The 27,211-nt window shown below is 48.4% G+C and overlaps 1 long non-coding RNA gene across 3 annotated transcripts in view; it reads left to right on the top strand.

Annotated features, from left to right (window-relative positions):
- LOC106848268 (uncharacterized) overlaps nt 1–18,713 on the top strand; it is a 57,839-nt gene extending 39,126 nt beyond the window's left edge. Inside the window, exons 4-6 of one of the 3 annotated variants that reach the window (XR_011505510.1) lie at nt 1,770–2,045; nt 13,175–13,291; nt 13,415–18,713. This is a non-coding gene — a long non-coding RNA (uncharacterized lncRNA). Of the gene's footprint in view, nt 1–1,769; nt 5,432–13,174; nt 13,292–13,414 lie in introns of those variants that run through there. The other 2 variants (XR_011505511.1, XR_011505509.1) reach the window with 2 other exon arrangements.
- Nucleotides 18,714–27,211: the final 8,498 nt, after the last annotated feature.

Here is a 27,211-nt window from a genome sequence, read left to right as displayed (position 1 = left end):
ACTTAGACCATTTCCCCTGATTCCGTCATGGCATCCCAGGAGGGGATTTTCTGATCGGTTTGGGAAATTAAAGGCCTATTTCTGGAGCTGCAGTGGGGTTTTTCACATGCTCAGCACATGGTTAGGAAATTAGGGGTCTAGAGAGGGCAAGAAAAGGCAAAATGTTTGCCTAAGTGGTCCCCACCAAGCGCATCACTCTGCCCTCCATCCTCATCATTAGTTCATGTTGATCCTAGCACTGTGGACACTGGGAGCTGAACCGGGGACACAGGCCACAGGTTCCTGTCTCACAGAACTCTGCTTCTGGCTCCCAGACCTTTCTAATGGTCTGCAAAGGATCGAGCTCAGGTAAAATCACACCCACTTCCATCAGTGAGGCATCAATCTGAAATTCAATATTCTCAGGAGAAGTAGAAAGAAGCAAAAATCCCTCATGAGGACACCCTCTCTCTAGAGGGAGTGAGAGGATGATTAAGGTTCAAGAAACCACAGTAGTGGCTGGTGCCAATCATCACATGCGCTCCTCTCCACCATCCACCCTGTCCCTCAGGTGAGGACCAGTCCCAGAGGGTCAGCTCATGAATCTCTGGATGCATGCTCCATTCCTGGCCCCTTCTACCCCCATCCCCAAGGACAGGCTCCACGAGGTCAGTGAGGGGTCATTGCTGAGATTCTCCACCTCATGGGGTCCAGGTCACAGCTGCTCTATCCCAGTCACCTACCACTTCTATGTTCGGGCATTGGGATCAGAGTGACCCTGAATCAAAAAGGTAAACACCTGACTCTCATACAAATATAGAATGAGCCGGTGTAAAATATTTTATTCAACTCATACATTAGTGAGGAGACCAGTAAATGGTAAGGATTGGTCACAGAGCATAGCAAAAATCAAAGTGCTTATATTTCAGCAGGAATAGAAGCTTTGGAGCAAAGTTTTTGAGTGTTGGAGATGCACTGCTTAATCTCTAACAAGGGAGGGATCACATATGAGGAAAGAATCTGGGTCCTGCACAGAAGGGGACCTGCCTCCATGGGGCCGGTCACTGTTCTGTTTTTGATCCTGATCTAAGAGGAGTTTGATAAGAGACGCCACCTCAGTCCTGACCGCTGAACAGCCAACGGCGACATGAACATGCTCACCCCTGAGGAGGCTGAGCAGAGCATAAAGACTGCCTTTGGGTGGTGGGGAGGCCACATGAGGGGCCACCTGGCCTGACCCTAAGGCAAGGGGAGAGTGGACAGAGCAGTGGGGACCAGAGCTGTTTGTAATTGGCTTTAGTCACTGTGTCACACCTGATGAATCATGGCCTGGACACCAGGGGGTGCTCAGTGCTCATTCCTGAGGTTTTTGTGGCTGATCACAGCTGGGACCAGCCCCCTGGCACTGCCTGGTGCCCTCTGTTCAGGGATCACAGCTGTGAACTCCCCACTCCCTGGCCATCGTTAGGCAGTGAGACCTGAACCAAGGCCCAGTGAGAGATCAGAAAGCTGGGAGGGTCTGATGTGCATGTGTGGGCCCTCCCTCTGTTAGAGTATGAAGAGGGGAAGGGAGAGATCTGGGAGAAGCTCTGCTTCAGCTGTGGGGCCACAGACGGTGGGAATCGGTGAGGACCTCCACCGTGGCCTGGACCCCTCTCCTCACCCTCATTGTTCTCTGCACAGGTGACTAGTTATGGGGACAAGGGACCCTGGGAAGATACATGTCACCCTGTTTCTCATCTTGTTTCTAGACCCCAGCATCACCATCTCTGTGTCTTTCCCTCTTCTAGGATCCTGGGCCCAGTCTGTGCTGACTCAGCCGGCCTCAGTGTCTGGGAACCTGGGCCAGAGGGTCACCATCTCCTGCACTGGGAGCAGCTCCGACATTGGTGATTATGATGTGCACCGGTACCAACAGCTCCCGGGAATGGACCCCAAACTCGTCATCTATGATAACAGCTAACGGCCATCTGGGGTCCCAGAATGGTTCTCTGGCTCCAAGTCTGGCAACTTGGCCACCCTGACCATCACTGGACTCAAGTCTGAGGACGATGCTGATTATTACTGTGAGTGCTATGATGACAGCCTGAGTGCTCACACAGTGCTCCAGGCTTGTGGGGAAGTGAGACAGAAACCTGCGTCGCCCCCAGCCATCGGGCTTCCCTGAGCAGCCCCCACTCCTCGGCCACATCAGCTGCTTCCTTTGTTTGTTTGGCCCCAAACTTTCTATGACTCAGTCCAGGGTGCTTTGTTTAGAGACTGTGTCCTCGTCCTCTCAAATTCTTCCCCCGCTGCCTATGTATGGTTTCAACACATTATCGATTTTCTCAAATCGAGCAGACATTCCTGGATGTGAGGGCAGGCTGCACTGGCCACAGCATCCATGCAGTGTGTTAGTCTGGCAGGGCAGCCACAGCGAAAAAACACAGATGAGTTGGCTTAACCCAAAGAAAGGTATTTTCTCACAGTTCTGCAGGCTGGGAGTCCAAGATCAAGGTGCCGGCAGGTTTGTTTTTTCCTGAAGCCACCCTCCTTGGCGCACAGATGTGTACATTCTTACTGTCTCCTCACATGGCTTTTTCTCTGTGTACTTACCCCTGGTTTCTCTTCCTCTTTTTAGAAAGACACCAGCCCTACTTGCTTAGGAGAACCCCCCCCCCCCATGAACTCTTTTACCTTAATTACCTCCTTTAATGCCTTATATCCAAAGACAGTCACACTGGGGGTTAGAGTCTCAACATAGGATTTTGAAGGACACAGTTCAGTCCATATCAAGGGGTCAGAAAAGAACCAAGGACACAGAGTCCAGCTATGTTTGACTCAGGATGACTGTCCAGATGATGTGCATCCACACAATTTATTGAACACCTGTTATGTGTCAGATTTTGGTTAGGAGCTCAGGATAGTAGGTGGAAAATATGGGAAAGTCCCCATGCTCAGGAAGCTGACACTCTCAGGGGACAAACAAACAAAACATGCTTTGAAAGAAAGATGTCCTGGGAGAGTGAGGAGAGGCATGGCGGTTGGTGGAGATGGGAGAATTAGGGGGGTGAACAGGGAAACAGCAGAATGTGATTTAAGTGTATTTAATCCAGGTGCTGCATGGAAGGTGAACTAGGAGGAGGGGAGAGTGAAGGCAGGGGCCAGGTGGGGGTGTGGATGATACGATGTCAGACTAGGAGCCCTGGAGGAGGGGAGGAGCAGGTGGGATGGAGAAGAAAGGTCAGGGTCCCCATGTCTTGAAGGTAGGAGGGACTGAAGAATGGAAATGGGAAAGAGAGGAACCGAGGCTGGGCTCTTGGGAACAGTGCGGGACGTAAGTGAGTCGATTACTTGAGACAACATGATGACCCCATATATTTATGACAGGATTATTTAAACCTTATATTTTCAGGAGACATGATCAGCTCCTGACAAATGGGACTGTTCACAAGAAGTCCTAGGAATGCACGTCTCCAGTTTACTTTCATCTCACATTTGATGTAAACTACACCTGTGCCTGTTAAACTTTCTCATGTTGTTGGAGGAATAGAATGTGAAGGATGAACTCAGTCCCCTCGTTCGCGATGCTGCCCCCATATTAGAAATCTTCCACTTTGGGAAAGATGAAAACCACAATTTCCACCAGATTACTTAATTTTAAACTGAATAAGTGGGATTCTGTAATAGGTTTGTGTTTACATGCTTCCAGAAAGTTCTTTTATGTATCATGAATAGATAACCCCTAATTGGCTACATCTGTCATTTTGTTGATGAGAAAAATGAGCCAAGAGGAATGGACAGGCTGATGACGCTGAGTCTCGTTTGCAGATGCAACCCCAGGCCTCAGAGCAGGGGGTCTGCTCCCCCACTGGGCAGGGTCAAGGCAGATGTGTCCACACATCCTGATCCCAGTCATCCCCTGGGGGACGGGGAAGGATGTGCTGGGAAGCAGGTGTTAGGATGGGCTCATTAGGTCCCAGGATGAACACAGTCTAGTAGGAGAAATATAGAAAACTCTACTAGAAATCGAAATGTGATGGATGCACCTAGAGAAAGACAGCCCCTCACTGCAGGGATGAGGAGGGAGGAAGGACTTAGGCAATGCTTTACATTAGAACCAAATGAAAATGGTGAGAGGATTTTTCTAAGATATGTATGTCATGCTATCACTAGGTTAATACGTTCATTCAGAAGATATGATTCTCCAGAAGTTCAATCAGTCCCTTCAATTGTTAAACACATATGAGCTAAAGTGAGTTTAAAGTGGCCCTGAGCCAGGCGCAGGGACCCCCGTCATGTAGGAGAGAGCCTCATCTTGCAGGGGCTTTCAACCTGGCTGCTTAACAGTCTTTGGTCTGGAAAATTCTCTCTGAGGAAGGAGGGACAGAGGGATACTTTGGTCTGTTTTAGAACCAGAAATTCAGGGTGGGCTACAAAGTTTGGATTATGGTATCAGGAAGACAAATGGCAAAATTTCACAAGGACCAACTGTAAGCAGGGCTGATGAACGCTGCTGGATTCTCTGTGATTGTCTCTACGTCCTCCATGAGTATATAGAGAGTCTCCAGGCTGTTTTCCCACATGGACCAAACTTGCCTCTGCAGTCCCAGGCATCATATCCACACAACAATCAGTCCATAAGGAGAGAGACTTGCCCTCTCTGTTCCACTGATCAGGAAATCAGCTTTCAGGAGGGCTGGACAAGCTCACTTCCACCATCACCCAGCTCCACCATGGTGAGCAGGGAGGGGATTGTCTGATTGGTTTAGGTAACACAAGGGCTGTCCAGGAGCATGTGTGGTCAATCATAGGCCAACTGCATGTCTGGGAAACTTGGAGTCCAAATAGGAGAAGAAAATGATAGAAGTTTTACCAAATAGGTCTCTAACATTTCCTCACTCTTCCCGGCACCCTCATCGTCAGTTCAGGTTGGGGCATGTACTGTGGACACTTGCATCTGGGAAGGGGACACAGGCCAGGCTGTTCCCGTATCATAAAGCCACAGCTTAGCTCCCTGGCCTTTCCGATATTCCTACAAGAGATCAATTCCGGGACAAGACAGATGCATTCCCATCCACAACGTGTTGATCTGAAATTTAGGTAGTCTCATGAGAGGAAGAAAGAAGAAAAAAAAAGCTTTCTCTTGATGACCTCTTCTTCCCACGTTTAGTAAGAAGGTAAAGAAGGCTCAAGAAACCTCCATGGTGGCATCTTCCAAAGCTCACCCGGACACCTCTCCCCACCTTCACTCTCTCCAATGTGGACCAGACTCAGGGACCATGACATGAACCAATACCTCTGTCCACATGCTCCACATGGAAGTTCCTTTTGCTCCCAAACCACAGCAACCGCTCCCTTGGCCACCACTGTGTCATTTCTGGGAGTATCCACGTCACAGAGTAAAGTTCCGAAGGAATGAGAGCACTCAGCCTAACGCTACCTCTGCTGTTACTCTGCCCATCGAGGACATCGAGAAAACTATTAAGAGCCGCAGTTGAACTGTCCTGGTTTTTCCTCCACCTGGACTCTACATGTCAAGGTCCTTCTGGAATGTCCTTTGTCTATCCAATCATATCATGTAATGTCCTCAGACCTAGAATCATTGATTTTCCTAAATTCTACCATCTCTCTTATGTTCTCATTTCCTTTCCACCAGTCAGCTAATGACCCCAACCAAGCATCTTCAGCCCATTGTCACAAACATGTGTGTCGGGGGTGGAGTTTTAGAAAAATATAGCATCAGAAAATCAAAGTTTTAGTTGTTCCTGGGAATCACTTCAGGACTCGAGAGAAGCGATTCCTGACCTTAAAGATTCCAGTCCTCAGTCACCACAGGGTCAATAGATTAGATAGAAGGATCCTCTCAGAGATCTCAGTAAGTAACCTCCTAAATTGTCAGGGAAAATTTTCCAAAAGTTAAACATATGGAGTAAGAACATGTGTCAAAAATTTATTCAACTTATATTTCATTGAGGAGACTAGTGAGACAGTAATAGATTTTAAAGAGTATTTTTTAAATATGGTACATTTATTCTACCAAGACTGGGCCAAGGAAGCAAATTTTCTACCTTGGAAATAAACTGGTGAATGTCTTCAAGGGTAATAAATCTATGAGCTTTGGATTACTCTTCTGTGTAAAAGTCTGCAAATTAACATGATTCCATTTACAAGAAACATATGGAGAAGGGCAGCTAGACTTTAGATTCCTCCATCTTACACTTCCCATCCGATCTTTCCTAAAGGGGAATCTGTCCTCTCTCTGTTGACTCTCTCACCCACTCTTCACTTCTCACCTTCCTGACATATGGCCTCTCCCTGTCTTCCTTTCCAGCACTCCCAGTAGATCACGCTCAACTAGTGAGCAAGACCCTTTACCTGATAAACCAAACCGCATCTGGGATTCCTAAGGCACTTGCCCTGCTAACTAATCTGATTTTTCCTAGTAGCCCATATTTCCAGGGTCATGTTATTTATCTCTGTCTTTCTCTGTTTGTAGCCACTTTTTGGACTTCTCTACATCTTCACCTAAACCCAGGGAATCTTCAAGTCCTGCCCATGTCCTCTCAGCTCTCGTGTTGTCTCTGACTCCCTGCTCCCCTGTGATCCCACAAACCTTCAATCCCCCACAGACCCATGAGTGCAGCAGTGTCTGCTCTGGTCTCCTGCCTCCAGTGGTGAAAGTGAGGAAGGGAGACCCCCTGTATGCCTCCCACCGTCGTGTTTCTTCTTCAGGTTCAGCTCTATGAGCAGGGATGAGGCTGTCTAGCACAGCCTAGAATTCCACTGCCAACCCCCAGACTCAACACCAGATAGGTGTTCAGTAAACATTTGCTATTGAAGACATGCTCCTCACTACACAGGCCGAGTAGTACTGGATCAGGATGGGGCCTAAACTGGGAGAGAGTCAGCTGTGCCCGTGCTCCTCTCTCTGCCCTGAGCCTGAGAGCTGAGGGGGCCCCACCAGGGAGAGAGCATCCGTGGGGAGAGGGGACACAGGCAGCCTCATCCTGTGTGTGAGAGACTAGGCAGACCTGCAAATCCTTGTTTATTGAAGTGGAAGGAAAAGCAAAATAAAATTCACAATGAACATTTCTGCATCATCAGAAAGGAAGCAGTGCCAAAAATATTCAAGGTGCAAATATTTTATAAAAATTAATTTCTGCTCAATAATAAAGAAAATTTCATAAAATGCCTGTTGTGTGATTTAATCAAAATTGTTTTGAAATAACAAAACTTACAGAGAAAATAATATTTCAAGAGGTGGTATCATTGTAAATGCAAAATTAAAATAGAGCTTTTTTCCCCCAGGAAAAGTCATTAACTACTCTTGATTAAATAATGACTTTAGATTTTCATTAATCCATTGAAACATTTTGGTGTATTAATATCTCAAAATAACGCAACCCCACTGTAACACACAGAGAGCGCACCAAACTGACGGCCAGGATGTGCTCTCTGCCCCTAGCAACTCCCCAGACTCAAGTGAGCTAAGAGTCTGGTGCATAGAATTCTCAAAGTTTTTTGGCTATATAAATCTTATTTTTTGATCTCATTATCTGCTTATTTTGTTTTATTTTATTTTGGTAAATAGAATCAATGTTTTTCTGTTTTTGTTTTTTTTGTTTTATTTTTGGCTGGAGGTGATCTTTCTGGCAAAATCATGTAGAGTGGACATTTTTCCAGATAAAAGCATATAAATCTTTCTCGTTTTTAACCTCCCCACCCCCGCCCAGAGCATTGGTTCTTGAGTATGAACCACATTCTTTTCAAAACTCTCTAATAGGAAAGATTGATCCTAATAGCTACACATGTCACGTTCCCCTGGGCCCAGGCTCTGTTCACAATGATTCAGAGGTTTGAGGAAAATGCTTCAAAGAATGTCATTTGTGATGACTTCCTGAAGAAAAGACATGGACTTTTTCCCAGATCTTTCCTCAGGAGTGCTCCTCACAGCCCTTCTCCTTTCCCGACCTCTCTGGTCCCTTAGTTCCTAAGGACCCTCGAGTTTCCTGACTCTTCCAGCCCCAGGAGTCCCCACCCCTTCTCCTCCCTGGGCTTCTCCTCATTCCCCAGGGAGCTACCAAGTGTGCACCATCATCCTCGAAACTCTCACCCCCGTGTGTCCTCTGTGGACATCTAGTGAGGGGTCAGGAAGGAGGAGAGGGACCTGGATTCCTGAGCAGCCTGGGAATGACGTCATGGCTGACCTGTCCCTGTTCTCAGCTAAAGGCTGTTTCCCTTCATGGAGGGTTTGTATATGAGGCCCCTTCCCCTGAGGGCTCCTTACAAAGGGGGTGAATTCTGTCTCTGATTCCTGCTGAGGAGGCCCAAGCAGACAACGACAGACTGAAATGAGGTGGGAGGCTGCCCCTGAGGAGGGCCTCGCTCTGCCCTTGGGCAGGGAATGGCAGTGATCAAAGCAGTGGGGGAGGCAGGAGCCTCTGGCAGGGTCACCTGTCCTCTGGTCACAGATATGATGGACCTGGGCCTGGGGCAGCAGGGGCGCTGTAGGCTTGCTGCCAAGGGATCTTTGAGAGCTGGGAAACCAGCCACCTGTCCCCTGGTCTCTGCTCACTGCTCCCTGGGCCCAGGAGCTGGATGTTTCGGGGTTCCTGGGGATTCTCAGCCCAGTCTCAGCCCGGGTCTACCCCTCCCAGAAATAATGATCTCAGGACATTGTGTGTGTGGTGGGAGAGGCAAACAGGGACCGAGGAGGGGTTTGGTTGGCCAGGAGAAGAGGAACAAATTTGTATGAAGGGCTCTATTCTCTGGGGATTGAGGAGGATGAGAGAGACCTGCAGCGTGTCCATCTCAGCAGAGCTCTGGGGCGTCTGCACCACGGCCTGGATTCCACTCTCCTCCCCTTCCTCCTGCACTGCTCAGGTCAGGACGGTCCTGATTCTCCAGCCCACTAAACTACCTCCCAACCACATGGAGGAAATGTCCCTCCCTCCGTCCCTCCCTCCACCATAATGGCTGTTTGTGTTTCCAGACTCAGTCAGCCTGTGTGACTCAGTTACTCTCTGCGTCTGCCTCCCTGGGAGCTTTGGCCATGCTCAGCTGCACCCTGAGCAGTGAGCAGAGCACCTTCTACATCGCATGGTGTCAACAGCACCCTAGGAAGGCCCCTCAGGATGTGACGTGCCTGAAGAGTCAAGGAAGCCACAGCAAGGGGGACAGAATTCCTGATCATTTCTGGGGCTCCAGCTCTGGGGCTGACCGCTACTCAACCATCCCCACCAGCCAGTCTGTGGAGCATCTCACAGCATTGCTGTGTCATTTGTTGAAGCAACAGTGATCCAGAGGAATGGGGAAGTGGGATGATCCTGTTTCTTCTGACCTGCTACCGACACTGTCACATGGCTCCCAGAAAGAGTGTTTGGTGTCCTGAACCATCAAAAGTGTTGGATGTTTTCTTCTTGTTTCTCCAGGGAAGAGCAAGGCATATAGCTTCCTACCGTGAGCTCCCCAGGCAGCAGGCGGCTGGAAAGCTGCTACAGAGTGACCTGGTCCTGCAGTAATAGTGCAAATGTGGAAAGCAAACCTGGTGCGCCCTGCTGTCTCGTGCGGTGTCATTCCCTAGGGGAGCAGGAATACTCTCCTCTCCAGGCGGAAACCCCAGGATTTCGCCCCTCACTCCTGCCTCACTGGAGTTCATTGGAGTGACCACCTTAGAGGTAACTCACTGATCTTCTGGACCAAGGATTTTAGAACTCTCGCAATAAACACGAAAGCACATGCTAATTTAAGGAGGAGAGAAAGAGACAGAGGCAGAGAGACATAGGAACAGTAAGAATGGTGGGAGTAAAAGCACTTGACTCTTTCTTATATCTTGAGACATTTTATCTCAGGTGTCCAGGACCTGGGTTTGGTGAGTGAGAGAGGAGGAGGAGGGACCGACCCCATCACAGTGAAGAAAAGAGGTGCTAATCCAGAAAAATGAGGGAGAAATGAGGAAGATGCATTAAGGCCACCTTGACACCCCTGAGACTAAAAGGCAGGACTCTGTGACCTGTTGAAAAGCACGCACTCCAGCCTCAGAGGCAGCCGGTGCAGCCGGAATCCTGCCTGCCCTTTCCTCCCCTCGCTCATCCACGGCCCTGCTCAGTGCTCGCTGGGACCCACAGGGGGTGACTTCCTACCGCCCCTGGGGCCTGGGGACAGATGGTGCCCAAGGGGCTGAGAGAGCCCTAGTTCCCTTGGAGCTTGGGTGACAAAAGAGACACAGACTTGGGACAGCTCTGTCTCCATTGTGAGTCCTCAACAGGCCTGGGTGTGTCCACCATGGCCTGGTCACTCCTCCTCACCTTCCACACTAACTGCCCAGGTGTCATATGACACATGTGTGACCAAAACGGCTACATCAGAAGTACATTAATAATCGCTGTTTTCACATAAAAAGAGAAACAATCCATTAAAATGGGCAAAAGATCTGAACAAACAATTCACAAACGAAAATAAATAATAAAAAATTTTAAAAAGTGCTTGGCCTTATAAGTCATCAGCAAAAGGGAAATTCCAACTATAATGAGACCTGGACCAAAAGGTGGCCCATAGTGAGCCAATTAGCACAATCAGAGCTGCCTCGGCTTAATGGAGAGGAAGGAATATGCACCTACAGAAATTATGCACCTACTTGGGGCCGGCCTGGTGGTGCAGTGGTTGAATTTGCACCTTCCAATTTGACGGCCCGGGGTTCGCTGATTTGGATCCCGGGTGTGGACATGGCACCTCTCAGCAAGCAATGCTGTGGCAGGGGTCCCACATAGAAAGTAGCAGAAGATGGGCACGGGCCTTAGCTCAGGGCCAGTCTTCCTCAGCAACAAGAGGAGGATTGGCAGCAGATGTTAGCTCAGGGTTAATATTCCTCAAAAAAAAAAAAAAAAAAAAAAAAAAAAAGAAACTATGCACCTACAGAAACTGATGAAATAAGAAAGTCTAACAAACCAAATGTTGACAGGGATGTGGGGCCAGAGGAACTCACCTATATTACTCATTTGGAATGTGAGATGCTTTGAAAACTTTTGCCAATTTCTGATCAGTTGAAATCTAAACATTTAGTTTGACTCAGCTTTTCCAGTTTTATATATTTAAGCAAAACAAAAAAGAAAGAAAGAAAACAATGTCATAAAGGGAAATATGTAAGAATGCTCACGCTGGAAAAGACCTTTTAGTTGCAACACCAAAAGCTCCAACCAAAAAAAGAAAAAGCAGAAAAACAAATTGATAATTTGGAATTCATCAAAAATGAAATACTCTGCAATTTGAAAGTCACTGCTAAGAGAAGGACAAGACAGCCATCGACTGGGAGAATGTGCATGCAAATCACTTACCTAATAAAGGACTTGTATGGATAATATGTTGCAGAATTCTTTCCATTCAATAATTACAGGAGAGTTCAATTTAAAATTAGGAAAGATATTTCAACAGACACTGCACCAAAGATGATACATGATAGCAAATAAGCTCATGAAAAATTTTTCAACATCATTATATATTATGGAAATGCAAATTAAAATGAAAATGATATGCCACTAAACCTACATGAGAAGGGACAAAAGTACAATACTGAGAGGAGGCGGCACAGCCTCTCTCACACGGCTGGTGGGAGCGTGGAATCGACAAACTAGTTAGGAAAACAGTTGAGCAGTTTCTAAAAGGGTTAAATATATAGCTTCTTAAGACCCAGCTGTTCTGTTTACCCAAGAAAAAATAAAGTGCATACTCATTCAAAGACTTGTACACAAATACTCAGCAGGTTTATTCATTTATAACATAAAGTTACATATTAAATTTTATTTTAACTACTTAATATATGAAATTCACATATTAAATAAATGCAAACAAATAAATTTACTTCTAACATAAATAACGGCTTTATGTATAAATAGCCCAAAGTGTAAAAGACCCAAACGCTCATGAACAGGCGGATGGAGAAGCAGACTGCGGCCCGTCCATACTGTGCGCCCAGGAATGGCCTGTGGATAACTGTGAAAACAGGGATGGGTGTCAAAATACATATGCTCAATGAAGGAAGCCAGACAAGTAAAGCTGGAAAAGCAGAACAAAGATTTGAATTATATAAAATTCTACACAATGGACATTAATTTATAAAGACAAAAGCAGATCAGCAATCACCTAGGGATTGGGGAGGGGATGGCGGGATGGAGTGGTTTCAAACTGGTGATGTCAACATAATGACAGATACAGTCATTGCCTTGACTGTGGTGATGGATTCCCCGGTGTGTTCATATATTCATGAGAGCTTGCCAAATTACACACTTTAAAATGGCAGCTGATTATTTGAAAATTAAACCTCACTAAAGCTGTCATAAATACATCTCAATCCCTTCTTTGTGAAAGAAAAAGTTCTTTCGAATCGGGCTCCAGCTTTCCTCAGAGCCACAGCTTCAGTGCCATGGACCACGGCAAAGGTCCCCTGTATGGTTTGCCACCCAACCACCAACCTAGTCTACTTAATGTCACTGAGTATTTGCAAACACTGCCGATCTTCCAAGAATCAAGCACATTTTCTAGGAACAGTTATTGCTTTGTTTGTCCACCAGCAGAACCCCGGTCACCATTCAGACCCAGGGCTCCAGTGGCTCCTTCATTTGGCCCCTATGGAAGGAGCTGCTCAGGTCTTTGCTCCCAGAGCCCTCTGCTTCCTCACTCACTGCAGACTCAGTCTCATTGTCCTGTGGTCAGATTTCCACATCTCTTCCTCCTAGTAGTCCAGGAAGCCCACAGTTAAACAGGTTGTTTATCAATATCACTTACCTGGGGGCAGAGCACAGGGTGTGGCGTATGGATGTTTGTGGACCCACAGTGACCAGGCTGTCAAGTCAGTGTCCCTGACATTATTTCCAACCTGAGACTGAAGTTAGAACAGTGAGCAGCAGGGGGCGCTGTGGGTCTTCCCCAAGGTTGCACCTTGGGTGCCCCCTGCTGTGTAATCCCTCAAACCCTCAGGGCTGGGACATTGGTGCTTGTGTTTGCTGAGGGGTCTCAGTAGCTGTGTCCTCTCTGCTCACAGGTCTGGTTAAGGTCCCACAGCTGCTTCCTCCCTGGTCCATCTGATGAGGCAAACTCTGAACTCAGCTATCAGCTCCTCCATCTAAGGAATCAAGCTCAGACTCAGCTGGTTCTCAGGATAAAAGTGAGATCATCATTAGGGGGAACAAATTTGTGTGAGCAGCCCCTTCTCTTTCAGGTCAATGGAGAAGATCAAAGATTTGGGGGCCACCCAGCCCTGATCTGGGGCCCCAGCAGGCTGTGTGCACCACTGCCGGGACTCCTCTCCTCCTCATGCCTCTCTCTCCCTGCACAGGTAGGGACAGTCTGCAGTGTCCAGAGTCAGCTCCTGAGCCTGTGTCAGCCCCCTGTGGCTGAGACCCTCCAGCTGCTTAACCTTAGTCTCTGCCTCATCACCCACGGGTGTCTGTGTCTGCAGGTTCCCTCTCCCGGCCAGTGCTGACTCAGCCACCTTCCCTCTGCATCACCTGGAGCAAATGCCAGACTCACCTGCACTGCCAGCAGTGACATCAGTGTTGGTGGATACAGGATATTCTGGACCAGCCGAAGCCAGGGAGCCCCCAGGTATCTCTTGATCTACCACACAGACTCAAATGAGCATCAGGGCCCAGGATCCACAGCCACTTCTCTGGATCCAAAGATGACACAACTAACTCTGGTGTTCTGCTCGCCTCCGGGCTGCGACCTGAGGACAAGGCTCACTATTACTGTAACACATGACCCGGCGTCACTAATGCTCACATGTGCTCCAGACCCCCGAGGACGTGAGACACAACCCCCCCCCCCCACTCTCCTGGCCTGGTGCGCTTGCCCCTGTGGTGGCTCAGGAGATGGCTTCTGCTGTCACATCTTAGACAAGACCTGATTTTCCTAGAACCAGAACAGTTGACAAAGTCATACCCTTTTCTTCATATCATGAAGAATATCATTACTAATATATTCTTATCCAACTCATGTTTGCATAGACAAAAATTGCTTGTTGAGAGAGAATTCTCTCAGTGGAGACATTTGAGGAGTCCAAAAGAGATCGATTGAGCCCATGCCCAGCGCAGGGTCAAGGAGCGACTGCAATATGCTTCTGGTCTGACTGTTTCAGTTTGGATTTTGTGATAAAATGCCAAGATGCAGAAATTAATTGTATTCTATATAACAGTAATGAACCTTCAATTTTTAAAAGAAAAACAATAACATACAATATTACTAATATTTAATGAAACACATGGATATATCTGAGAAAAATTGCAAATCTTGTATACTGAAAATTACAAAACATTTCAAGAGAAATTTAAAAAATAAATGAATGAATAGATATTCCTAGTTTATGGGTGAAAAAACTGACTGTCACTAAGATAAGAGTTCTTCCCAAAATGATCCAAAGACTTGCTGCAAGGTCTTCAGGTAAAATGTAATCACGATGAACCATGAGGGAGAAGATCTCAGCAAAGAAAGAAAATGCTAAGAGCAGACATAAATGGCACACAGCCCTGGGATGCTCCTTCTCTCCCTCCCGGGGAGCCGATCCATCTGGGAAGGGAGGGGTGGAGCATCGTCTTTGAACTCCAGGAACAGAGAGGTTGTTTTCGATGATCAAGGTGAGGCATGGAGAGCAGCGTTAGTCCCAGAAGAGGCAGAGGCCAGGTGGGGAATCTGCTCTGAGGGCTGACGGGCAGAGGGTGGGTGCAGCAGGCCAGGGCTGGGTGCCACTGGGCCCTGAGCCCGTGCCGTCAGCGACCATGTGCGCCGGGGGTAATGGGTTTCTTGTTGTCACCTCACCACAAGGAGCACCTTCCGATCTGTCACCTGTGCATGAGGATTGTGACCCAGCGGCTCTAAAGAAGAAGGTGCTCCCAGGGTCCCTGACGTCATTTCCAAGGCTCAGAAGTGGAACCTGCATCCATGAGTCCTGGACAGGAAACCCAAAGGCCCTTCTCACAAAATCACGGATTACTGGCGATAGCTGCCTGGCCTGTGGCAGAAAGAGTGTGAATCCGTCCTTCAACAAATGGGGCGCCGACAGCCTGGTCTCGTGGGGTTGTGTAGAGTGGACAACCATCCAGGTATATTCCTGGACCTCTGCTTCCCTGTGACCACGACCTCCTCAGGTCTGTGTAGGGCCCAGAACACAGGCTGCCCTGTGCCACCGCGTATCACAGATTGTTCCACAGGACAGGACCCTGCAAAGGGCCAGAACGAGTGAAGAGCAGGCAGAGATTTGGATAAAGGGCTGTGTACGAGTTATGGTTCTCCTGAGCACAGAATCAGTAGGATGTGTCTCTCTCTCTCTTTATCCATGTATCTTTGTATGTATCTGACTATCGTCTATCCATCTACCTATGTGTGTATGTATGTATGTATCTATGGAAATTTATTTTAAGGAATTGTTTCACATGATTATAGAGACTGGCAAGTCCAAAATGTGCAGAAGGCTGGCAGGCTAGAGCCCCAGGGAAGGAAGAGTAGAAGTTACAGTTGGGTTCTGAAGGCAGTCGGCTGGCAGAATTCCCTCTTCCTAGGGGAGGTCAGTCTTTTCTCTATCAAGTCCTTCAACTGATTGGATGAGGCCCACCCACATTATGGATAGTTATCAATTTCAATCAATGTTTACTGATTTAATTATTAATCTCATTTAAAACATGCATTCACAGAAACTCTTAGAGTCATGTACGACCAAATATCTGGGTCCTGACCGAATGTCATGGCATATGTAAGCTGAAACGTAACATGAACCTGCACAGGCCCCTCCCTTCCCTCTGGGTGTGGAGGAGGATGAGAGATGTGAGGTAGCTGTGCCTTAGCTTTGGGGCCTTAAGGGGCAGGGTTCAGGTTGTCCTCACCATGCCTTGGCTCCCCATGTTCCTCAATGACATTGAACACCACACCTGTAATGGCTCCCTGACACACGTGCAGGCACACTGCCCAGGGCTGCCCTGCTCCCTGCAGCGTGGACCTGCCCTGTGCGCACAGGACTCTGCTTCTCTCCCTGCTGAGCCGGCCTCCTGCGGGGACTGGGATTCTCGGAAGGAAAGCCAAGATCTGCTGCCCCGGAAAAAAGCGCTGGATAGAATGTAGTGATTTTGACACATCAGCCCCTGGGATATCCAGTTAAAGCTCCAGACCCATCGGAACAGCCACACTCTCAGAACCTCAGTTCTCTTCTCGGTCTCCACATGGCCCTCGGTCAACAGCTCTGGTTTCCAAGTCGAGGGTGAAGCTTAGCATCACTAACCAGCACAACCCAGATGCCACAGTGCTCTTCCAGTGTGGGAGGGCTGGGGACCAAGAGTCACACTCCTTGGGCAGCAAGAGTCAACCCCCCTTCAGTGCTAACGAGGGGCTGACTTTGTAGCATTATTATTAAATTTGCAGAGTGTCTCCTCACCTGATCAATGAGGACATGAAACACGAGTTGGGAGCTCCTCCCCTCACAGTCTCCACAGCCAGGGCTTTCTTCTCAGTAAACGCTCAGGTTTTGTGGCTCCCATATCGGGCGACTCCGTTATCTTTGCCATTTCCCCCTCACTTATCAACCTCTCTGGCAATCCCAGACATGTGCTCTGAATCCTCAAGTGAGTCAGGCTGTGGACAACATGAGCAGGGACACGGAACCTCCCCTCCTCCATCTTTTATGTGTTTCAGGCTCCTGCTTCCAAGCTGTGCTCACACATCCATCTGTGGTGTCGGGTCAGGTGTCAGGAACAGGATCATCCACAGCAGAGAAAGCAGCACCTGGAGATGATCAGTGTGGCCTGGCGACAACAGCATCCAGGCAGAAGCCCTACAAACGTGGACCCAGGTGATCTTTTCTCACAGCGTCTGAGACAGACCCTCTGGCTTCACGTCTGGCAGGAAAGCTTCCTGAGGGTCTCTTAGATCCTGTCCTAGGACGGGTTTGGCCACTGGGACCAGACATGAGATGATCTTGACACAGTGTCCAGATCTGTGAGGAATCACGATGCAGCCCCCTCCCATCCCCCTCCCCCTGTGAGCCCGTCACTCTCTGGTCACTTCCTGCATCTGAGTCTACATCCGGGTGACTCTGCCGTTCATCTGCTGCCATCCCTGAATGTCTGGAGACTTTGTGGGAGCTGCGGCTCTGAGGATGGCTGTGCCATTCCTGACAGTCTGTTCTCACCCTCAGCACTGCTGCACAGACAGAAGCTTTCTTTTCAGGGCACAAATTCTTTCTAGATAATTGACGGAAGAGTCAACAGAAGGGTGATGCCAATGTGTCCAGCTGAGTTAAGAACCTGCCAGTATCTGACCACAAGGAACCCATGTAATCCAATCCCAGATCTTTGTCAGAAACCCAAAATCTGCCTCTATTTTCCTGTTTTACCCAATCCCAGGATGGTGGCCCTCTTCCTGTCCTCTTGAGGCCAGGAGCAGTCACTTCCATCCTGATCCCCTGGGCCTGACACTCAGCTCTGGGCATCTTGCTCCCTGGAGGCTCCCTGCCCTCAGACCCCAGGCTCCCTTGTGAGGACTGACCTTCCTGCAGGAACAGGAGCCCAGGGCCGAGGATGCTCCGAGAGTCACAGGACCCACTCGGGCGGAGGGAAAGAGGGTACCTTGGCGCCTGTGCGTCCACATCCTCGGGACGGTTTGTGTCCCTGACCTCAGGACTGTGTCAGGACTGCAAACGTGTGTTTCTCTAGCCAGATCAGGAGAAATCCGTGAGAGTTTATCAAGGCAAAGAAGAGACCACTGTTCATCATTTATCACTCAATGAAGGCACAGGCCTTAGGTCTGTCAGTTCCCTGGAAGATTCTGGAAATGGAAAAGAAGACTCCACAGCTGGTGTTGGAAATCGAACACAGAATTAGTGGATGTAAAGGTTTACCATAAGCCAAGAGAGACAGAAGTGGGGCTCAATCGTGAGAGTGAAATGAGTGGATTTGTTTCAAAACCATCTTTTTTTGGCTCCTTTCTCATTACAAAGGTTTAAGTAGAAAAATACAGATGATGCTTTCAATAAACGCTTAAGAAGATGACAATTAAATTCATCTCCATGCCTGCCTTTGTAAAAATAAATATAGAAATAAAGCAATAAGGGCTACTTCCTCAATGGCTTAAGGATGGTGTATGTTTAAACCAGAGAAAACCATTATCCCAGAACAGAGAAGACTAGAATTGTTCCATTTCGGTCTTGGACCGCACGTGATGACTGCCGACACAGCTCTTCTGAAAGGTTTATCCTGAGATTTGTGTCAAGTCAAGAATAGAAAAAAAGAGAAATTATTTAAATATGAAGAGTTAGATTTTAATTATGAAAGCTATAAGTATGTACCCAGAAGTCTAGAGATTGTACTGAAAATTAATTAGGATGAATGAAAAAATTATCTGAGTCACAATGAATAAAAATGGTATCTCATGTTAAAAGTGTGTAATGTAAACTGTAGTTCAAAATGTATATTATTCTGTGTCCAGTATAAAAAATTAAAAATTTGACCATATCTGTAGAAAAACAACTACAAATTTCAGCACGTAATAAAATAAAAAATTGAACAAATGGTGGAACGTTTCCTTATGTGAAAACAGAGTAAAAATGTCAGCAGTGAGTAGACAGGTTATATGGGCACATTTATTATTTACGTTATGACTTATTTGTACGTGTTTCCCCTTGAGAAAGTGTGGGTTAGCGTAAGCAGAGGTCACGGTGCACGTGACACGCCACCACTGCAGAGCCTGACGTGGACCAGGCACAGTGACCCCGTGTGCTGCCCACTAACTGGCATTTGCTGCTAACCGATCCCTCCCTCTTATATCTGAGGGGCCACACTGGAGCAGCACCCACTGTGGGGACAATGACATCCTCCCTTCAGCACTTCCTTGTTTATGTCGTTCTGGAGCCTCTGCCCAAAGGGAGCGAGGACTGAGGCTCAGCTTGACAGGAAGGAGAGGCTGGAGGGAAAACAGAGTGAAAGAGAGACAGAGACCAAATTTCTTGGGTCCCAAACTGTGAGTGCACAGGGTCAGATCTGTGGTGCCTTTGTGTTTTTATTCCCTGTGCTGGGGATGGGTTATGACACCCCACCTCAGCCCAGCAGTGGAATCAGTATGGGGACAGTGGAGACGGTTGTGGATGGTCCTCAGTGAGAAGGCCACAGCAGTGAATTCTGAGCTGAATGTGACCAAGAGGCTGCAGCCTGAGCAAGGCCTGGGTGTGGCCCCTTCCTGTGGGGAGTGAGAGGCAGAAGCTGAGCCAGGGGTGGAGGCAGGGGATCTCTGTCTCAGGGGCTCCTAACCCCTCACATCAGACAGAGAGGAATAAGGGCTGGGGCAGCAGGAGGTGCTGTGGGCTAGTCGCTGGAGGTTCCATGGGGTGATGGCAGCTAGGAAAACAGCCACCACCTGAGTCTATGACCCATGTCCAGTGACCTCCATGCCAGGGTCCCAGAGCCTCAGGGCCTCCTCCCAGCCCACTTCTCCTTGGTCAGACGCCGCATGTTTTTTGGAAGGAAGGGGATTTAGGGAAGAGGTTTGGAGGCTGGTCCTCGGGGACTGGGTGAGATGTGAGTGAGCTGTACCTCCTGAATGATGGTCTATGGACACACGTTGGGGGTTGAGGTCCTGAGCTCATCCTTGTGATGGAAATATAGACAACAGCCTTCCTGCCTTGTTCAGTGGTGACAGGAAGGTTGTAGTTGTCAAGTGCGTCAACTCAATGGACTTCACTCCTTCTCTGAGATTTATCTGAGTTGTCCAATGTCCATGATCTCACATGTCCCTAGGCTGATATCCCACATGGGTCAAAAATGTCCCTGCAGTCCCAGGCATCACACCCACACAATAAACTCTCCTGAATGAGAGAGAGTGCCCTCCCTGATCCATGGAACAGGAATCTCAGACTTCATGAGGACGGGACCAGAAGAGATACCTCACACTGTCTCCCCTGACTCCATCATGGTGAGCAGGGAGGGGATTGTCTGATTGGTTTGGAAAATGAAAGGCCTGTCCCTGGGGCTGGAGCTGGGGCAAATCACAGGCTCACCACATGACTGGGAGATTTGGGGTCGGAGAGGAGAGGAAAGGACAGAAGGTTTCCCTCAGTGGTCCCAGCATGTGCATCATCTGCTCTCCACCCTCGTCATTAGTTCATGTTGGGTCAACTACTGTGCACACTAGGAGCTGGGCAGGGGACACAGGCCAGGGACACCTGTCTCATAAGACTCTGCTTCTGGTGCCCTGGTCTTTCTAATGTTCTGCAAAGGGTCAGTCTCAGGTGAAATGACACCAACTCCAATCAGGGAGGCCCCAGGCTGAAATTCAATACTCTCCGGAGAGGGAGAAAGGGGCAAAACTCCCTCATGAGGACGTCCTCTTCCCAGAGGGAGTGAGAAGGGCGATTCCATCTCAAGAACCCACACTAGTGGCCATTGCCTGCCATCACCGGGCTCCTCCCCTGCAAGTGCCCCCTCTCTCAGGTGAGGACCTGCCCCAGAGGCCCAGCTCATGGATGTCTAGACACACATTCCAGTCCAGATCCCTTCTGTCACATTCCCCAAGCAAGTGATTCCTCAGGTCACTGAGGGCTCATTTCTGAGATTCTCCCCCTCACAGGGCCCAGGTCTCAGGGGCTCCGTCCCAGTTGCTTTCCTCTTCTGTGTCCTGGAGCTTGGATCAGAGTTAGCCCGACTCAGAAAAGTGAACGGTTCACTCTCATACAAGTAGAGAATGAGCCATGTGAAGTATTCTATTCAACTCATACATTAGTGAGGAGACCAGTGAATGGTAAGGATTGGTCCAAGAGAAGAGTGTACCAAAAATCAAAGTACTTCCATTCCACCAGGAATAGGACCTCTGAAGCAAAGATTTGGAGTGTTGGAGACACGCTGCTGAATCTCTAACAAGGAAGACATCACATAAGAGGAAAAGAATCCGTGTCTTTCACAGAAAGGGACCTGCCTCCATGGGGGCCAGTCACTGCTCTGCACTTGATCCTGATCTAAGAGGAGTTTGATAAGAGACATCCCCTCAGTCCTGACCACTGAACAGCTAAAGGAGTTGTGGACAGACTCACTCCTGAAGAGTCTGAGTAGAGACTGACCTGAGGTGATGCAGAGGGTACACAAGGGGTCACCTGGCCTGACCCAAAGGCAGGCGGACAGTGGACAGAGCAGTGGGTTGCAGGAACTGTCTCTGATGGGTGTAGGTCACCCTGTGACACAACTGTGGGTCTGGGCCTGAACACGAGAGGGCGCTCAGTGCACATTCCTGAGGTTCCTATGGGTGATCACAGCTGGGACCAGCCACCTGGCACTGCCTTGTGCCCTCTGCTCAGGGCTCACGGCTGTGAACGCCCCACGCCCTGGCCATCCTTAGTCAGTGGGTCCTGACCCAAGGGCCAGGGAGAGATCAGAAAGCTGGGGGTCACATTTGCATGTGTGGGCCCTCCCTCTCTCAGAGTGTGGAGAAGGGATGGGAGAGATTTGGGGGAAGCTCTGCTTCAGCTGTGGGGCCACAGAAGGCAGGACTCGGAGATGATCTCCACCATGGCCTGGTCCCCTCTCCTCCTCACCCTCATCGCTCTCTGCACAGGTGACTAGATATGGGGACGAGGGAAGGGGCCCTGGGAAGATGCGTGGGACCCTGCTTTCTCCTCTTGTCTCTAGACTCCAGAATCACCATCTCTGTGTCTCTCTCACTTCCAGGATCCTTGGCCCAGTCTGTGGCTCAGCCCGCCTCAGTGTCTGGGACCCTGGGCCAGACAGTCACCATCTCTTGCACTGGAAGCAGCTCCAACATCGGGCGTGGTTATGCGGGCTGGTACCAACAGATCCCAGGAACGTGCCCCAAAACCGTCATCTATGCTACTAACAAATGACCCTCAGGGGTCCCAGACCGATTCTCTGTCTCCAAGTCTGGCAACACAGCCACCCTGACCATTACTGGGCCGCAGGCTGAGGACAAGGCTGATTGTTACTGTGGTTCCTATGACAGCAGCGAGAGTAGTGACACAGTGCTGCAGGCCTGTGGGGAAGTGAGACAAAAACCTGCTGTTCCCCCAGTGATGGGGCTTCCTTGTGCAGCCCCCGCTCCTTGGCCACGTCACCTGCTTCCTATGCTGGCCAAAAGCAGTTCTGATACTTGATCCAGGGAATTTTGTCTGGAGGATGTGTCCTCATCCTCTCAATTACTGCCACCACTGCTTGTCCTTGGTTTCAATCCATTGTCTGTTTTTCTCTAATCGAGCAGACATTCCTGGATGCTGGGGCAGGCTGCCCTGGGGACAGAGTCCACCAGGGGTGTGTGAGTCTGCCAGGGCTGCCATAACATAACACCACAGACGGGGTGGATTAACCAACAGATGTGTTTTCTCACATTTCTGCAGGCTTGAAGTCCAAGATCAAGGTGACGGCAGTTTGGTTTCTCCTTGGCTTGCGTGTGGCTGCCTTCTCACTGTGTCCTCACAGGGACCTTTCTCTGTGTGCTCATCTCTGGTTTCTCTTCTTCTTCTTATAAACACAGCAGCCCCACTTGTTTGGGCACCACCCTTATGACCTCATTTACCTTAATTACCTCCTTCAATGCCTTATCTCCAGGGACAGTCACATCAGGGTTAGGTTCTCAACCTATGATTTTGAGGGACACAGTTCGGTCCATCTCAGGGAGTCAGGGCAGAACCAGGGAAACAAAGTCCAGCTGTGTTTGACTCAGCCTAGTTGACTCTCCGTATTATGTGCATCCACACCGTTTACTGAACACCTACTATGGGTCAGACTTGGGTGAAGGGGCTCAGGATAGTAGGTGGACAAGACAGGAAGGGTTCCCATGCTCAGAGTGGTGACACTGTCTAGGGGAAGAGAGAGTACAAACGAGCAAAATATACTGTACAGGAAAGCTGTTTTGGGAGAGTAAGGAGGGGTGAGCTTGGTGGGGTGGAGATGGAGCATTAGAGGGGTTGTCAGGGGATCAACAGTATGTGATTTGTTTATGAGGCCCAGGTGCTGCATAGAAAATGAAGGAGGAGGAGGATTGAATGTAGGTAGGGACTAGGTAGGAACTGTGGACGACACAAATGTCAGACTGTGAGTCTGGCTAACGGGTGGAGCAGGTGGGATAGAGGAGAAAGTTCGGATTCCCCATGTCTTGGAGGAAGGAGGTATTGAAGGATGATGTTGGGAAAAAGAGGAACTGAGGCTGGGCTCTTGGGAAAAGTGTGGGTGTCGGGTGATTCAATCAATTGAGACAACATGATGGCTCCATCTAGTTGAGACAAGATTATTTGAAGCTCACATTTTCAGGAGATATGATCAGCTCTGACAAATGTGTCTACTCATTAGGAAGGCCAGGCATGCGCATCTCTAGTTTACTCTCCTCTTAAATTTGATGAAAACTTCACCTGTGCCTGTTCAATTTCAGCATCTTGTTAGAGGAACAGAACACGAAGGATGAACTCAGCCCCCTCCTTCTCAATGCTGCCCCCATATTAGAAACTTTCCACTTTTTAAAAGCCGGAAAATGACCCTTTCTACTAGATTAGTTAATCTGAACTTCAGGAGCGGGATTCTGTAATGGGGTCATGTTAAAATGCTTCCAGAGGTTTATTTTATGCAAAAAAGATTGATAATGCCTACTTGGCTTCTCTTCTTATTTTCTTGAGGAAGAAAATTGGCCAAGAAGACAGGACAGGCTGAAGAGGCTGAGACTTGGCTCCAGATGGGACCTCAGGCCTCATGTGAGGGGGCCTGCTCTCCCACTGGGCAGGGTCAAGGCAGATGGGTCCACACATCCTGATCCCAGTCATCCCCTGTGGGGGCTGAAAGGCTGTGCCGGGAAGCAGGTGTTAGGATGGCGTCATTTCCCAGGCAAGCAGAGTCTAGTAGGAGAAATCAAGAAGACTCTCCTAGAAACCAAAGTGTGATGGATGCATTTCAAGAAAGACAACCCCTCAGTGCAGTGACAAGGAGGATCTAGGCAATGCTTTGCCCCAAAATCAAGAGAAGATAGTGGATGGACGGGTGTGGCTCCCGCCTGGGCACTGGACAGTTTCCTTGTTGGGCAGGGTTGGCCCTGGGTCACAGCTGATAAGGGCTGTGCTGAGACAGAAGTCTGCTTCAGGGTCCACAGCTGGTACTAGTCTGAAGGCCTGCTTCCTGGGGCTTAAATGGGCCTGTCCCCAGCCCATTTCCTGCCCACAGACCACTCTGCACAGGGCTGGAGCCAGGGCACAGGGCTGCCTCAAGATTCCCAATCAGACTGAGGTCAGCAGGCCTGCCTCCAGGGGCACTGATGAGCATTTGTCTTGTGCAGTTCCCGGATGGGCCGGACTGCTCCTGGACTGTGGCTAAGAGGGGCTGGAACTGGATCACCGGTTGCTTCAGGGTTCACAGCCAGGGACATGGTTGTCAGGCTTGCTAACTGAGGCACAGACGGGAGTGACTCCTGCTGGGTCCATTGAAAAATGGTGCAGGTGACAAGAAGAAGGCAAAAAAAAGATGTGCCATGTTCACAGGGGTATGGCACTGTTCTGGGCCTGTGGCCAGGACCCCCTGAGCACGGGCCTGCCTTCTCAAACACCACTCCTCAGCCTTGGGTTCTGCCAGGATTTCAAGTCTCCTACCTGGATCCAGAAGCTCCCACAAAGGCACTTTTCTCCATGGATGGCTGCCAAATCATGGTTGCTGAGTGAGGACACGAGTGGGGGACCTCCTATTCCATCATCTTGCTGATGTCATTCGCCTGTTAAGTGATATTTAAAAATTTTAGATAATGTATTTTGTTCTCGTATGGTTATTAATTTTTGTGTTCAACCTACGATGAATTTGTCTATTGCCAGGACATGAAGATGTTACTATATTTTTTCTAGAACTCTTATGATTTTGACTTTTATATTTATGACTATGATTCAAATCAGATTGAGTTTTTCATGTGGGATGAGTCAGTGGTCAGTGGTCACTATTTCCAGACCACAGGCTTGTGATCCATTAAAGAAAAGCCAGTGACTATTTCAACAGAAAAGAATTTGGTAAAATTTCAGAACTTGTTTGTGATTTTGAAACAATCTCTCAGGAAACTGGAATCAAAGGGAAGTCCCATTCCCTGACGGAAGACAGGGAAATAAATAAATCATCAAAAATCATTATTCTAAGTCACTTTATATTAGAATTTCTCTATTTAAAACAGAGATAAAACAAACGTCACACATCAGAAGAAGCGATCTGTTAGAATTGCTGTGAGAGCAGCGTCCTTGGTCCTGCAGAGGACATTCTAGATTACGAGCTGCCCCACACGCAGGGACGTCCTTGTCTGTCACAGTTTTTAAATTCAATGATCATGAGGAATAGTCCTCCAGGCTCTCTAATGGGTCACATTTTTACAGATCGTCATAGTAAAGTTGTTCTGGAATTCAAATGCTATAAAATCTCTACTTACAACCCTTTATCCTAGATGTCTGACTCAGTCCAAGGATAATACTCCACCAACCAAATTGGAAATATGAAATGTTTAAATAAAAAGTAATAACACAATATACATCCACTTCTTTAGGGAATGTAAACAGGGTAAACTAATAAGAAAAACAAAATGATGCTAAGAATCATGACTGCATTCTCTGTTCAGTATTTCTATGCTTAAATTTTATCTAAGAGAATATGCACAATGGGGTCAGAATTAAGTGTGGAAATTTCCTAGTAAATTATTATAATAAAAACAGGTATTTGCTCATCTCAGCATGGTCAGTATCTCCAGCAGGTGATGTGTGAGCCCGGTCCTGAAGGAAGGGGACAGCGGTGGGACAGGAGGACCAGAAGTACTAAAGGAGAAGGGGACACGGGGGTTCAGGGTTAAGCATCCTCTTAGCAAAGGGGCCCTACCTGTGCTTTTGTATAGGCTCCAGGGGAGAGGTGAGCCAAGAGGTCGGAAATAAAGATGGTCACATATACAGAGACTTTGAATGTGACACTCAACAGCTTTACATAATCTTGACAGTGAGAGAAATTGCGTGAACGTTTAAGCAGGGAGGTGCCTTTATCAGATACATGTGCTTGAAATATCGCTCTAAATACAGAGTAAAGAATGGAATACAGTGGGCAAACTGTGGGATGAGGCCACACTGAGGGACTCTGCAAGGCTGGGGGAGCAGGGCTGGGCTCCTGCACATGGCACCTGGAATGGGGCAGAGCCATGTGCAGCTGAGGGGAGGCTGGGGACAGAGCACAGAGAATCTCAGTGTCCACATCCTGAGGGAGATGAGGGGCTCTCAGCCAGCAGGAGCAGGCTCCAGATGCCCAGAGGAATTATGCGAGTCTATGCACTGCCTCTTTCTCCTGCTGGGATCTAACTTCCATGTGAATAGGAGTTTTCCCCTCTTAGGTCACTGCTGTATCTACAGAGCCCAGAAAACTGTGGCACAAAGGACAAACCCAGCAAGTGTTTGCTGAAAGAGTATTTGAATTCTCCTGAATTTCAAACCTTGTTGAAGAGCAGATCTGAGGCAAAGATAATGATTTCTGCTTTCTGGACATTTTGAGCCTGGAGTTCTGAGTCGAATTAAGAGTAGAGGTTAAGTAATAATGGTGATCTCATTGTCTACAGGACAGAAGAGCAACTCCCCCTTGACCCTGGGGACAGTGACCAGGGAGATGGACTGGGCTCCACGGCTTCACGCAGAGAAAGAGAAGGATGCACTGGGCCTGCAGGGACTGAGGAAAAAAACCATGGGGAGCAGGCGGATGGGGGAACAAACTGTGAGCACAGGAGACAAGCTCCATGAGCAAATAAACTGCAGAGTGTGGGTGAACTTGATAGAAGTCAAATAACATTCCACTTAAGAACATGTATGATAGACATTTTTTTTTTTAAGGATTGGCACCTGGGCTAACAACTGTTGCCAATCTTTTTTTTTTTTTCTGCCTTATTTCCCAAACCCCCCCTGTACACAGTTGTATATCTTAGTTGCAGGTCCTTCTAGTTGTGGGATGTGAGACGTCGCCTCAACGTGGCCCGAAGAGCTGTGCCATGTCCGCGCCCAGGATCCGAACACTGGGCCACTGCAGCGGAGCGCGTGAACTTAACCACTTGGCCATGAAGCCGGCCCCTAATGATAGACATTTGTTAACAAGATGTTAAATATAGAGCTCATGATCCAGCACAAGATCAATGAAATTTTAATACTCAATTTTTTAACCCAAAATCCTATGAAGGACCCTAGTGGGAAAACCTGTAAAGAGAGGATGATGGGGTTGGTAAGCTGTGTGTCCACAGAAGAGATCAT

The sequence above is a fragment of the Equus asinus genome, chromosome 8, assembly GCF_041296235.1.
Source record: "Equus asinus isolate D_3611 breed Donkey chromosome 8, EquAss-T2T_v2, whole genome shotgun sequence".
Taxonomy (NCBI): domain Eukaryota; kingdom Metazoa; phylum Chordata; class Mammalia; order Perissodactyla; family Equidae; genus Equus; species Equus asinus.
This window is presented reverse-complemented; position numbering and strand designations above follow the sequence as displayed.